The sequence below is a fragment of the Paramormyrops kingsleyae genome, chromosome 2 (assembly GCF_048594095.1).
Source record: "Paramormyrops kingsleyae isolate MSU_618 chromosome 2, PKINGS_0.4, whole genome shotgun sequence".
Lineage (NCBI taxonomy): Eukaryota > Metazoa > Chordata > Actinopteri > Osteoglossiformes > Mormyridae > Paramormyrops > Paramormyrops kingsleyae.
Window position 1 is genome coordinate 42,280,221 of NC_132798.1, and position 13,865 is coordinate 42,294,085.

Below are 13,865 nucleotides of genomic sequence, written 5' to 3' on the forward strand. Positions count from 1 at the left end.
TCACCTGTTTTGGGTATGGCCATCCATAAGTGCCTATCCAGCACTGGGACATGATGGGCCTGGAACCTTTCCCAGGAAGCATAAGGCAGGGACACCCTGGACAGGATGCCAGTCCATCGCAGTGACAATTCCATCTAAACTCACCCAGCATGTTTCTGGAAAGCGAGAGATGGGACAGGTACAGGCATGTGGAGAATACAGACACCCCACACAGAGCTGGAGGTGTGGGGCTACAGTACTACCCACTGAGCTACGTCGCCGCCCTTGTGGACAAAGCAGGCGATAAAGAGAAAAGGCTGGAATGAACAGCACCGGCTGGTGCATGCCGTCTCATTCTGCCATAAGAAGCGTCAGGCACGGCCCTGGCCGCTGAAAGAAACATGGCCGACGGAAAGCGGTGAGAGTGACGAGTGACGCACGGAGCGGGACGCGGTTTTTCCGGCACACAAAATTAGAAGTGGGACCATCTGCGTGGCCATCTGTCGGGAGCGAGGAGCCACCTTGCCATGCGGCGGCAGCAGGCGGGCAGGCAGGCGGGCAGGCAGGCAGGCAGCTCCCTGGGAGAACCGGAGCACACCGCCACTTCAGGATGGACCTTCCAGAAGAGTCAGTCAGTCCCGCTCAGTCAGAAAACAACTTGATCCTCCTGGGGCCAATAAGCCCTGACATGTCTCTCTATGTCTCTGTCTGTGCCAATCAAGGAATGCAAAATAGGAGTAAACGTCACTTCCTGTTGCTTTCAGCTTTCCATACATCCAGTAAAGGATTAACAAAAAGTTACCTCAAGCTCGACCACAGTGAGCAATACACCCCAGGAAATTATAAATCCTTCACTTTCCCCTGTGCCAGTGCACCCCCCCCCCCCCCCCCAAACGCTAACAGGTTGGGTGCCACAGTCAGCAGCTCTCCTTCATTCAGCAATAAGCCCCAACGTGACATTCATTAAATCCCCGTGGTTTATCTGACCATTACAGCCACACATCTAAGTATCTATTACCCATAATGCTTGGTTTCAAGCCTCCAATTTGTCAATGGATTGTAGAGGAGAGGATGCGGGTATCTATAATATACCGAGTCATTCCTATTTAATTCAGCTGGAGAGCTGGACAGATTTTGGATTTTAAAATGTGTTTGGGCAGCCAGCGCTCGACAGCCAGGATGCCAACCAGCTGATCTGTGCAGGCAAAGCAGACTCTCATGGCGCGCCGCAAACTTCACTGTCCGCCAAGCCGCAGTCCTCCATTTGGAGCCAGGCACGGATGTGGGCGGCTCAGCCTCAGTTAGCCAACGCCGGTGATGATGCGAGACACTCCCAGAGGGAACTTAGACTAAAAAGAAGCCGAAACAAGTACAAATTGAAAGTGTTAAACTAGCGCTGGTTTGTCATGTATCCTGTGCAGGGTGGCCACTGTCTTGTGGGACAGGGCCCATGCTCAGCACTGGGTAAGCGGCAGGGTGGCCACTGCCTTGTGGGACAGGGCCCATGCTCAGCACTGGGTAAGCGGCAGGGTGGCCACTGCCTTGTGGGACAGGGCCCATGCTCAGCACTGGGTAGGCTTCAGGGTGGCCACTGCCTTGTGGGACAGGGCCCATGCTCAGCACTGGGTAAGCGGCAGGGTGGCCACTGCCTTGTGGGACAGGGCCCATGCTCAGCACTGGGTAAGCGGCAGGGTGGTCACTGTCTTGTGGGACAGGGCCCATGCTCAGCACTGGGTAAGCTTCAGGCTGGCCACTGCCTTGTGGGACAGGGCCCATGCTCAGCACTGGGTAAGCGGCAGGGTGGCCACTGCCTTGTGGGACAGGGCCCATGCTCAGCACTGGGTAAGCGGCAGGGTGGCCACTGCCTTGTGGGACAGGGCCCATGCTCAGCACTGGGTAAGCTTCAGGCTGGCCACTGCCTTGTGGGACAGGGCCCATGCTCAGCACTGGGTAAGCGGCAGGGTGGCCACTGCCTTGTGGGACAGGGCCCATGCTCAGCACTGGGTAAGCGGCAGGGTGGCCACTGCCTTGTGGGACAGGGCCCATGCTCAGCACTGGGTAAGCGGCAGGGTGGCCACTGCCTTGTGGGACAGGGCCCATGCTCAGCACTGGGTAAGCGGTTGGAAGACAGACAGATGGATGGGTGGATTTTGATCATGCCAATAGCAAATTTGTGCAGTTTCCACCTCAGTTGCAATATTTTTATTTATTTAGCAGTACGTGTTACCTGTAAACTTTGGCATCACTCTGGAACAGGCTGTTAGGTGACAGATGGAAATTTGGGTAGGTAGTCAGGGTTAAGAATAAGCTACTAGTTTAGTGGAGGGACTAGCAATGACCTGGCAAGCAAGACAGGCTGCTGGAAAGGTTTCCTCCCAGTTTTGTGATTCCCAGCTTTTTGGTCATACTTAATCATCTCGCTTGATCAATGATCTCGTTCTGAAATGTGTGGTGCTCTGTTTTACAGCCATGGCTCACGACCCCTCCCCCTAGCAGACATGCAGTTCGGGTGAATTCACATCTTCCAGGTGCCTATAGTGTGTGCCCATCCACGGTGTCGTGGCCGAAAACTTGTGCCCTATTTCCCCTGAACATGCGCAAAAATAAGTTTATGCAAGTAGCACTGATGCGTCACATTATATTTAAATACTTGGCTTTAAATAAAATTACACTGTGCTGCTCAAACTCTCAAAGCACAGATATGTTTTAGATGTGTGGGAGTTTCAGACCAAACACTTCTCTAAGTTTTAGCTGAATTTTTAACGACTTTGTCTTGAAACAATTAACAAAACAGGCTATGCTCCAATGTAGACGCACACATACAGACATGCCCCTCCAGAGCATTTAAGCAAGCTCAGAAAACACTGCGGCATCGATTTTAAGCGTGATTTTTCAGTGAACCAGGACACCCAAGTTCAAACATCCTGTCTATTAATATCGCATTAACAGCGAGTTCACAGGAAGACGAATTTGCAGCAAACTCGGCATTTACAATTGATTTCCAGCTGTTTTAGATAGAGTAGATACTTCTTATAACAAAATCCTACCTCCGACTTCCTAGGGGGGAAAAAATCAGGTTTTTTTATGGGAGGTCCATAGAAATGGAATAACCATGTGTCACATATTTCATTCATAATTCAACCTAAGATTTTGAAATTATGCACCAGGTCAACCTTCGATATCATGGTCAGTCGTACCTTGTTAAAGCGTAAGTTGGTCTCTAAGTAACTGGCACACGACCATTACATGTTGTGTAACGGTAATCTTCTCTGAAAATATTGTCATCCAGTAGACAGTAGTTAAAAATACAGTGCGGAGGAGAGACCAATACAAGTACGTACAGTATCGTCGCATTGTGTTGACAGAGATCGTATTTAAAGAAACCCTAAATAAAAGTCAGCCATACATTAAGAAGCCAAGCGAATACAACACCTTTATTTTTTTCTCAGTTTAAATGACCAGTTCTCTGCGTTTTCAGTAACTGTCCCTATGTCGTCTGCCCCTTGAGGTTTACTGCAGGCCAGCAGCCTGCGGAAACGGGAACAGGTTCACCGCTTAATTATCTTTTAAGGTTTTGCGGAAATCGTGACTTATTTAGGCGCTCTGTCATGGACTGGGACTGCAGTAATCAACCTCCTATTTGATTCAGGTGCCCTGCTCCACTAGTGATGTCAAGCACATCAAAACATTACCCTAATTCCTAAATTAGCCAAAGATCTAGACCGTATTACATCCAAACTTCCTAAAACCTACTGTAAATGCCGACTCCATCGCCTTAAAGATCCGTGGGGGACACTCCATTGAAATATTAATTACCCCCGGAGACGCATGAGAAATATATATCATGTATAAGCGCGATCTATAGGAAAAGTTGGTACCGAATAAAGGGAAAAACTTCAGGGAAAGCATGTGCGATAAAAATCAAAGATGCATAACAACTAAAAATGAGTATCTGCCGGCAAATGGTAACCCTTTAAATAATGCAAAAAGAGAATGTCGTTATTCGCGAAAAAATTTACTTTTCTCCTTCACCCGTTTTATATCAATTACGTCTGTTCAGCCATTACAGTAATACATTACTTTCATCCTGTAAAACATCACCCTCACCCACCTCTTACTGCAATAATGTCTGTAACAGTACATGTAGGCTACTATCTTACTAATAACATCAGTTATGTTTAGCTCCTTACCTGATCCAAAAGGAAACTTGGTCCCCAGATAGTCAACGAACAATTATAGCTACCTGCTTCTTTTTGCTTTTTCTTCCCTATTATGTCCACTCTGTCTCTATCCCTCATCCTCGTCTGATCAGTCCCCTCCCTTTCTTAATGACTCCGCATAACCGAGTGGCAGAGAGCCTGGGGAAGGAAGGGGGGGGGTGACTAATGGCCACACGGACCGCATAGGCACAAGGAAGGATCCGCAGGAGCGGAAGGTATTCCGTTCAAGCTCCCCGTGCCAGGGGGATTGCGACCCGATGGGCTTGACGCATTGGCCGATGGTGCACCTGAGGCTCCTCATTAACAACAGCAAACAAGAGGGTAGACATCCAGAAGGCGCCAAGAGACTCAAAATACCTTGGGTATCTCTGCGCTGGGGTCTGCAGAGACTCGTATAGCACAGCTGCCAGGCTTGTATCAGGCCATCAAAGATCTCACAAGCTTCAGCAAGAGCTCCCTAGAGCTTCACACCGCAGCGCCCCTGGCACTGCATCTCAATTTAAATCTCGACAAGGGAGTAGGCGGGGGTGTGGAGGGGGCAGTAGCATGTCCCTCTCAATATCACAAATCTGTTAATTTAGTATGCATGTGCAGGGCGGAGATATATATATATATATATATATATATATATATATATATATATATATATATATATATATATATATATATATATATGTGTGTGTGTGTGTGTGTGTGTGTGTGTGTGTGTGTGTGGTGTGGTGTGGTTTTCCAGTAGAAACCCTACATGCATTGATTCCAGCGTCCATCAAATCGCAGTTATTAAAGTGCCCGCCCCTCTTCTACTAATCCCAAATCCTACACCCTATCAACCTTTAGAAAAGGGAAGAAATGAAAGAAATTCATGCACGGAGACTGAAAATCAATTGCTGACATATAACTGACTGCAGCATACTGCATAGAGGTAAGCCGGTGCCGAGTTCATGAATGAATTTTACAATGCATTCTCGACTGTCGCAACAGCTTTTTTGCCAGACTCATTTCACCAGATGATAACGAGTGAACACTCTTCACAGTTTTAAAAACGACAGTGCATGGATCGCTTTGTAGGAAGAGAAGGCTCCTTATTGCCTTTGTTGAGAAATCTGGGTTTCAGAGCAAACCATAACCACACCGTCATGTTTAACTTGATTGAGGGAGTAGGTGTGCAAATTGCCACGAAAATTGATTAGAAAAGCTGGCTTTAAAAAGTACAGAACACAAAGAATCTCAATTAAACTGTAGAAGAACTGCATGAAATATAATTTCTAAAATGCAATTCATTTCCCAACAAAGTGGGTTCCCATTCATATCGCCTTTGCAGATTTCATTCGGACCAGGCTCTCAGTCCGTTCTCCAACGGACAGCATTTTATTCCTTTGAATCTACAGCCACCCATCCACCTATTTGCATTTCATTAATCCATGCAATTGTTCGCCGCCAATAACCACAATATTGCTTAACAGTACCACGGGAAACGTCGTACAGCAAAACGGAGGAGTGGGGAGCAGTGGAAAGCCCACTTACCACTGATTCAGACCACTCTAGGAGGAAGATGTCAGCAATTATGCGGTCGTATTTCGCACGGCCAGAGTCGGCGGCGAGAGGCGTGCAATGCGCATGCAACAACTGGCGGACGAGCGCTCCAGCAGTCCGCGGGCGGTAACACCTCCGCGCCGCGCAGCACCGCCTCCGATCGCGGAAAGCGGCGAGCCCGTGGCGCCCTGGGAAGGAAACCCCGGAATCAATCGAAGCGAGGAAAAATGTGTCATAAATGGACTACCTATTCTAATCGGTGGCAATGACACCATTCCCTTAGCCTGTGATTTAGTGAAAATAGCATTGATTATGTTCTCAATTGATTTCTTGGCAGATAGACAGACATACAGATAGATAGATTACATATTCTAGTTACAGTGATCGCTGAATGAACCCCACTTTTCATAATCAACTGATATGCTTGAAACGAGTTTGAAAACCTCACAAGGGGTGAACTCAGGTAGACTGGAGCAGTCTTTGTAAATTTCAATTATGCGATATACTTTACCATTAAAACAATACTTTAGGATAACATATTTTAGCGTTTCAAAACTCCAAGCTGTTATGCAATTTTTTAAAAATGCAGATAAATATTTACAGGAAACATGAAATACATTTTTGTATTCTTTGTGGAAAAACAAATTTTGTGGTTGGATTTCATAATGTGGGAAAATCACGTAGGGTTGCCATATGATATCTGACCAATCGTAATTTTTCCCGTGTTGTCATTTAATTTAATTTAATTTAAACCACTCATTTTTAAATGTTTAAATAATGTCATGATGTAAAAATATTGAGTCACAGATAAATAAAATAACATTTCTTTTTTTCAGGTCTTTATTTGAACGTAAGTAAATGTTTTTGGTTACATCAATTCTAGATTGCTAAAACAGATGACATTTCCTTTTTGGTGAACAGAGATGAGCAACAAATCACACGATTCATTATTTCAAAAACAGACAGTCCGTGTATGTGGGGGTTTCTTCGTCATCCATGATTCGCTCCGATACATGCCTCACGAGGCCGTCGGTGGCACATCACACAGCCAGTCTTTCGTTCATTTAAGGTCCATCTGGTCCCCATAACTCCTGCAGACTGCACACAGAGCCTCTTTCTTGTAATCCTTCGCTTTTGCCTCTTTCCTTTGGTCATTCGTTTTCACAAGAATTACTGGCATAACGGAATAATGAGGGTTTTGAAGCTTTTCTTGGCAAGGCAGGGTCACTGTAGTCCGGATTCAGTGGACAGATTCCACCACCGCTAAAGCCCGCTAAAGCTGCTGTTTTACTCCAGTCCAATTTAAAACAGATACAGAAACAGTGCCCCCTGGAGGCCTTCCAAACCGCTCTCACGGGTAAGGTGTCGGCCGGCCAGGCACCACAGGTTCTTGAAAAAGCGACCATTGTGCTGGCTGCCCAGCGTAAGGGGGGTGGGAAACATGACATGGGAACTGTTGTTTTTCATTTGGGTCAGAAATTCAGCATTGAATCCATGTGAGGTGTTTCTTCTTCGCAGAAGCATGTACTGCCATGGAACATCCTGAAAGGCAGGAAACAAATTATTTCCCCTATTGTATAAAGAAGTCATGATTATGGTGACTGTAGTGTTTGTCAGGCACATCGATGGTGGTGCCTGAGCACTGACCCCTTTTGCCCAAACGATTGAAAGTGCCCCTTCTGGATAATAAAGACGGCAAACTTTACTCTAAACCATGTCCCCCCCTTCTTATTTTGCTTTAAAAAGTCATGTCTGTGCAAGGCAGTGGTGTTTGTTGGAGATCCGTGAAGCTACTCCGCCATTATTCTTTGAAATGGCCGATACTGATCAGCTCTATTAAAGCTGGCAAAGGATGAGGCGTTTCGCCTGAAGCCATCTGGGGCCTCATTTATCGAACTTTCTGTAAATTTCATCCTCAAAAAAGTGCAAACACAAAAAGAATAAAGTGCATACAGACAGAAAAAATTGGATTAGTCAAACCTGGTGTACGCACATGTCCTCTGGGAAACCATCTTGTAAATGAACGTGCGTGCATTAGCCTGCCCAATCGCCTCCAGCAAATTTTCAACGTAAATGAGCTGTATGCTCATATAATATGCAAATAAAGCCTTTCTTGTTGTAAAGTCTGATGATTGTGATAAATAAATAAAAAGAAAAGAAAAGAAGAGAAATTTTGAATGGTGCGAGGAAGAGGTATGACTAAAAATTTGGGGTCTAAGCACATTTATCACAAACTAAAAATATACATTATCTGTGCATTTATTTATCACACATGAATAAACCAACCAGGCATAAAATTAAAGACACGGATAGGTGAAGTGAATAACACTGATTATCTCATTACAATGGCACCCATCAAGGATGCCATTACATATTAGGCATTGGAATGGTCCAGTCTTGATTTTGACGTGTTGAAAGCAGTAAGAATAGACTAGCATAAGGATCTGACTGATTTTAACAAGGGTCAAACTGTGACGACTAGATGACTGGGTCAGAGCATCTCCAACAACAACGACCTACACAATATTATGCAGGTGGTTTTAATGTTATGGTCGACTGGTATATCTTGCACAGCTGTTTGTAGCATTTTTTGCTCTATTTTGCACCATCAGATTAGTTGTTAAGTGCATTTCATTGTCATAGTACATGTACTTTGTACAATGACAATAAAGTTGAATATTGAAAAACGTGTTGAATCGCAACACATCGCAGCTGCAGTAAATTGTGTTAGCTCTACAAAATGCCCCGAAAAAAGCAGTTGGATCCCAAGAGAAAGAAGCGACTTGCTGTGTCCCGTTCTCCTGCAAGCCGTTACGTGATACCTAGGACTTTTAATTGACGATCATCTGTCTTATAAGGAACATATTAAATATTTAACAAAAAAGCTGAAATCCCTTTTAGGATTCTATTTCAGAAACAAATCATGCTTTTCTTCCCATGTAAAACTAAAACTAGTTCAATCAACTTTTTTACCTATCATCGATTACGGTGATGTAATTTACATGCATGCATCTGCTCATTGTTTTCACATGTTAGATAGCGTTTATCATGGAGCACTGAGGTTTATTTCAAACAGCGGTTCTCTAACTCACCACTGTGTGCTTTATGCCAAAGTAAATTGGTCTTCTTTACAAGCTCGTCGCCTCACTCACTGGCATATGTTCATCTATAAAACCATCAGGGGTAAATTTCCTTCTTACTTATCCTCACTTCTATCCTGGAAGCAAGGACGTCATAACCTTCGCTCGATGGACTTCTTAAATCTGGTTGTTCCTAAAGTAAGAACCGAACTAGGAAAGAAAGCCTTCAGGTTCTCAGCACCTTACTCATGGAACAGACTTCAAGTTGAACTCCGTTTGCACAATTTAATACCCCTCAAGGAATTTAAAACTCTTCTAAAGACTCTGGAATCGAGGTTATCTATATGTAATTGTAAATTCTAACTATGTTTTCTTTTCTTTCTTGTATTACTTTGTAAGACTCTGCATTGTCACTGTGTTGCTGCCACCTTGGCCAGGTCTCCCTTGCAAAAGAGATCTGTGATCTCAATGGGACAAACCTGGTTAATTAAAGGTTAAATAAAATAAAAAAATAAACCTTTAGTGCAATGTCAGTGTAGTCGATTGCCCCAAATATATAAGAAAAACTGGACATGGTTGCAAATGTAGTTTTTACACTTCATACATTTAATGCAAAACAAAGTGTAAAGACATTACACAAAGAGCAAACAGTAAAAAAAGGAATAATCTTGGTGTTCCATAAAATTAATTCCTTTCAACTCAATTCATGGGAAGAGGTAAGAATACATAGCATTTCAAATGGCAAATTAAATGATCAAATTATCTTTGGCTTAAATAAACAGAATCCCAGTAGGATAAATAACTGTAATAAAATAATAATAATAATAATAATAATACCAATTACAATACATACCAGTTCACATTTTAGATTTACTATTTTTTCACATGAAGACATGGATTGATGGCATGAATTGTTGGCATGTGTGTAGTCATTTCACTGGTTTACCTAGACTTCCCTGCTTTACAATGGGTGTTCACCTCCTCCAGAATTTCCGTAAATATACAATTTTTCATGCCTTTTTCATGCTTAGCTGGATAACTTGTTGGATTTAAGTAAGAAATCCTGCTCCGTGATGCAGGCCCCAATGTTACCCAACCCGGTCCACAGGGTCCCCCAGTCCATGTTTTTGCTCCCTACCAGGTTGGGAAACAGTGCTCTTGATGACAGAAAGTCAAGCTGGAGCCCAGTTTCAGACCCTGGATGGAACATTTTCCAGTACCGGGCTGCAGAGGTGGATAGTTCAGGTGCAGAAAGTAAAAATCCAGACCAAGATTTTGTTTCAACCAACCAGTTGACTATAGAATAAGAATCACAGTTACAGTAAGAATCACAGTTAGTACTCAATTGGTTGGTTGAAACAAACTCTAGGTCTGGATTTTTACTTGCTGGATCTGAACTATCCACCTCTGCCAGGCAGGTGATCAAATCATAAGAATAAGAACCACTTATTTGTCATTCATTAAAAGTTATTCTAGGGCTTCAGACTTTCTGACACTTGGGGTCAAGCTCCTGTTCATAAACCCATCAAACCAATAACACCCAGCTTTCTAATAAGCCCTTTTCCTTTTGGAGACTGGAAAGCCAGGCTTTGAATTTACTGTTTCCACAAGGGAAGTCTCTTTTGGCTAGGATGTTGATGCGGTTAGCTAATCCTGATTCACCTTCTGGACAAATGTAGAGCTTTCTATTGATTTTACATTGGTGTTTTATGGTGCCTCAGACACACCAATGCAGGGCCGATTTTGCCACGTTCCAGGTACTTGTCAAAACTTCCTGTGTGGGATCTATCTGACCTCTCATCTCTAGCATTATACAGATTATTCATTATACAAATACAGACATTTTTTAATCTGACAGATGAATAGCCTTAACATTAATGTTAGCAAATCATTAAACCTACATTCACCTTGGTCTAGGGACCTTCCATTTTTAAAGATAAATGGATATGGAAAAAGAACAATGAATATATCCCCCAAATGATTTTTCTAAGGATGTAATTTCCAACTACATAAATTAAAATAATAATGATCAGTTACAGATTCTACAACCCCAATTCCAAAAAAGTTGGGACGTTGTGCAAATTGTAAATTAAAAATGAGCTAGTATTTTTCATGAAATAGCACTTAAACATTTGATATGTTTTATATGTTCTGTTGTGAATAAAATATGAGTTTATGAGATTTCTATATGATTGCATTCTGTTATTTCAAGCCAGAAACACATCTCAAAAACATTGGGACAGGGGCAATGGGAGGCTGGAAAAGTTAGTGGTACAAAAACCCAACAGCTGGAGGAACAATTTGCAAATAATTAGGTCAATTGGCAACAGGTCAGTACCATGCTTGGGTATAAAAAGAACATCTTATGCCTTGTCCACATGTACACGGGTATTTTTTAAAACTGTGTTTTTCCTCCTCCGTTTTTAAAAAAATCCCCGTCCACACGAACATTGTCTTCTAAAATATTTCCGTCCACATGAAACCGCTAAAATGCGCTGTCAAGAGCATGCCAAACTAACAGGCGGCATTATAACTCTAACCGTACTGCCCTGTTAGCCAATCAGAAGCTTAATTGCCAGTCCTGTTAAGTTGAAAACCATGGCGCACATTCTGACACCTGTGTTGATCAATATAATGCGAGAGTGATTCAACATTTATCTGTACACATGTAAGAAGTCCTGTCAGCAAGTTTAGCACAAGCACTATTCCAGCTAAGTCCGCCATTGCTCAAACTCGCCTAATGTATACAGCAAACAGCGCACGCTCTGACGTTAAACATAGTGGACAACGGCACACAATCTGACGTTTCGAGCCAAAAACACTGTTTTCCCTGTCTACATGTCGACGGTGAAAATGTAGTTTCTTAAAATCTTCACCCTGGATGGAGTTTTGCAAAAGGTCCGTTTTCAGCGACCTAAAAAGCCGTTTACGTGTGGACGAGGCATTAGAGTTGCAGTGTCTCTCAGAAGTAAAGATGGGCAGAGGATCACTAATCCCCCTAATACTGCATCGACAAATAGTGAAGCAATTTCAGAAAAAAGTTCCCCAGTACAAAATTGTGAAGAGGTTGAAAACATCATCATTTACAGTACATAATATAATCAAAAGATTCAGAGAATCTGGAGAAATCTCTGTGCATAAAGGACAAGGCCAAAAAACCATACTGAATGCCCGTGATCTTCGGGCCCTTGGGCGGCACAATGCACACAGTGTCATTTCCAACTACATAAATTAAAATAATAATGATCAGTTGCAGAAGATGCCAGTTAACTGTATCATTCAAAGAAGCAGCCATATTTGAACACGATCCAGAATCACCGTCTTTCTCTGGGCCAGAGCTCATTTAAATTGGATTGTGGCTAAGTGGAAAACTATTCTGTGGTCAGATGAATCTAAATTTGAAATTCTTTTTGGAAACCAGGGACAACATATCATCTGGACTAAAGAAGAGAAGGAAGACCCAGCATGTTATCTGTGCTCAGTTCAAAAGCCAGCATCTCTAATGGTATGGGGGTGCGTTACTACATATGGCATGGGCAGCTTGCATATCTGGAAAGGCACCATCAATGCTGAAAGGTATATCCAGGTTCTAGAACAACATATGCTCCCATCCAGATGACATATCTTTCAGGGAAGACCATGCATTATTCAACATGACAATGCCAAATCACACACTGCATCAATTACAAACATAATGGATTCATAGAAGGGTCCGGATACTGAACTGGCCTGCCAGCGGCCCAGATCTTTCACCCATTGAGAACATTTGGCGCATCATAAAATGAAAATTACAACACAGAAGACCTTGGACAGTTGAGCATCTATAATCCTTTATCAGAGAAGAATGGGACAACATTCCACCCCCAAAACTTGAGCAACTGATCTCCTCAGTCCCCAGACATTTACAGACTGTTGTTAAAAGTAGAGGTGATGCCACACAGTGGTAAACATGGCCTTGTTCCAACTTTTTTGAGACGTGTTGCTGCCATGACATTGAAAATTACCTTATTTTTTTCCTTAATATGGTACATTTTCTCAGTTTAAACATTTGATATGTTTTCTATGTTTTGTTATGAATAAAATAGGGGTTTATGAGATTTCAATATCAATGCATTCTGTTTTTACTTACAATTTGCACAACATCCCAATGATTTTGGAATTGGGGTTGAATTTTAATTGTGAAATTCACGTTTGTCAAGTACACTAGATGTCCCTATTTTTATTTATATTATTTTGCAACTGTTAACTGTTATTTCAATCAGCCATCCGGGCCAGTATTGTGGGGGGGGGGGGCCTGGAGCCTATTCAATGCAGCACAGGGCACGAGCGTGGGGTTAAGCCTGGATGGGATGCCAATCTATCGCAAAGTACACACTCACACACAAATTATGCTTTTTTTAAGCATGTTATGCACAAATTATGCATATGACAAATATGGCAAGTTTATAGAAATTATTCTTAGAGAGATTTTAAGGCATAGACCTGGTAATAAAATCAAAGAAATTCATATTTCACTTCCTTCAGGCTTAGGATAAGTCACCGCGCTCTGGTGTTTGTCTAACTACAGTGACACTAACAGTGTACTCTGACTTAGTAAAAGTGCTTTTCCAAATGGCTCCCTCTGATGGCCTGTTAAACAATAACACTTCCTCTGAGAAATGCTCAGAAGCATCTATGTAAAGGTAAAATTGAGCAGCGTGCCATTCATTGTCATAATTACACATTCTAATCATCTTAAAAAAAACAACATGAGAAATAATTGACCCTATGCATATAGAATGTGGTGCACAGAGAGACCGCTAACCCCCAAAAATCCTTCAAATACTATAAATAATATATTTACGGATAAATAATCTAATCCTAATGAGATACGTGATGGACTCGGAGCCATCCAGGGTGCCCCATGCCTTCTCACTGGGTTTCGATGGATAGAGTTCAGGTTCATGAAAGACTGTATAATAATTATTAAATAATGACACATTATTAGTCTCTCCATTAGCTCACCATATTATCCATGTAACTAAGCAACACAAAATGAATAATACAAAAAAAC

At 42.6% G+C, this 13,865-nt stretch overlaps 1 protein-coding gene across 7 annotated transcripts in view; it reads right to left on the reverse strand.

Annotated features, from left to right (window-relative positions):
- LOC111850578 (rabphilin-3A-like) overlaps positions 1 to 5,879 on the reverse strand; it is a 31,218-nt gene extending 25,339 nt beyond the window's left edge. For 3 of the 7 annotated variants that reach the window (XM_072709175.1, XM_072709172.1, XM_072709169.1), the window contains exon 1: positions 5,724 to 5,879. The gene's annotated coding sequence lies outside the window, so the exon portion shown is untranslated. Of the gene's footprint in view, positions 1 to 4,169; positions 4,369 to 5,723 lie in introns of those variants that run through there. The other 4 variants (XM_072709171.1, XM_072709174.1, XM_072709168.1 and 1 more) reach the window with 2 other exon arrangements.
- Between the last annotated feature and the right edge of the window lie 7,986 nt (positions 5,880 to 13,865).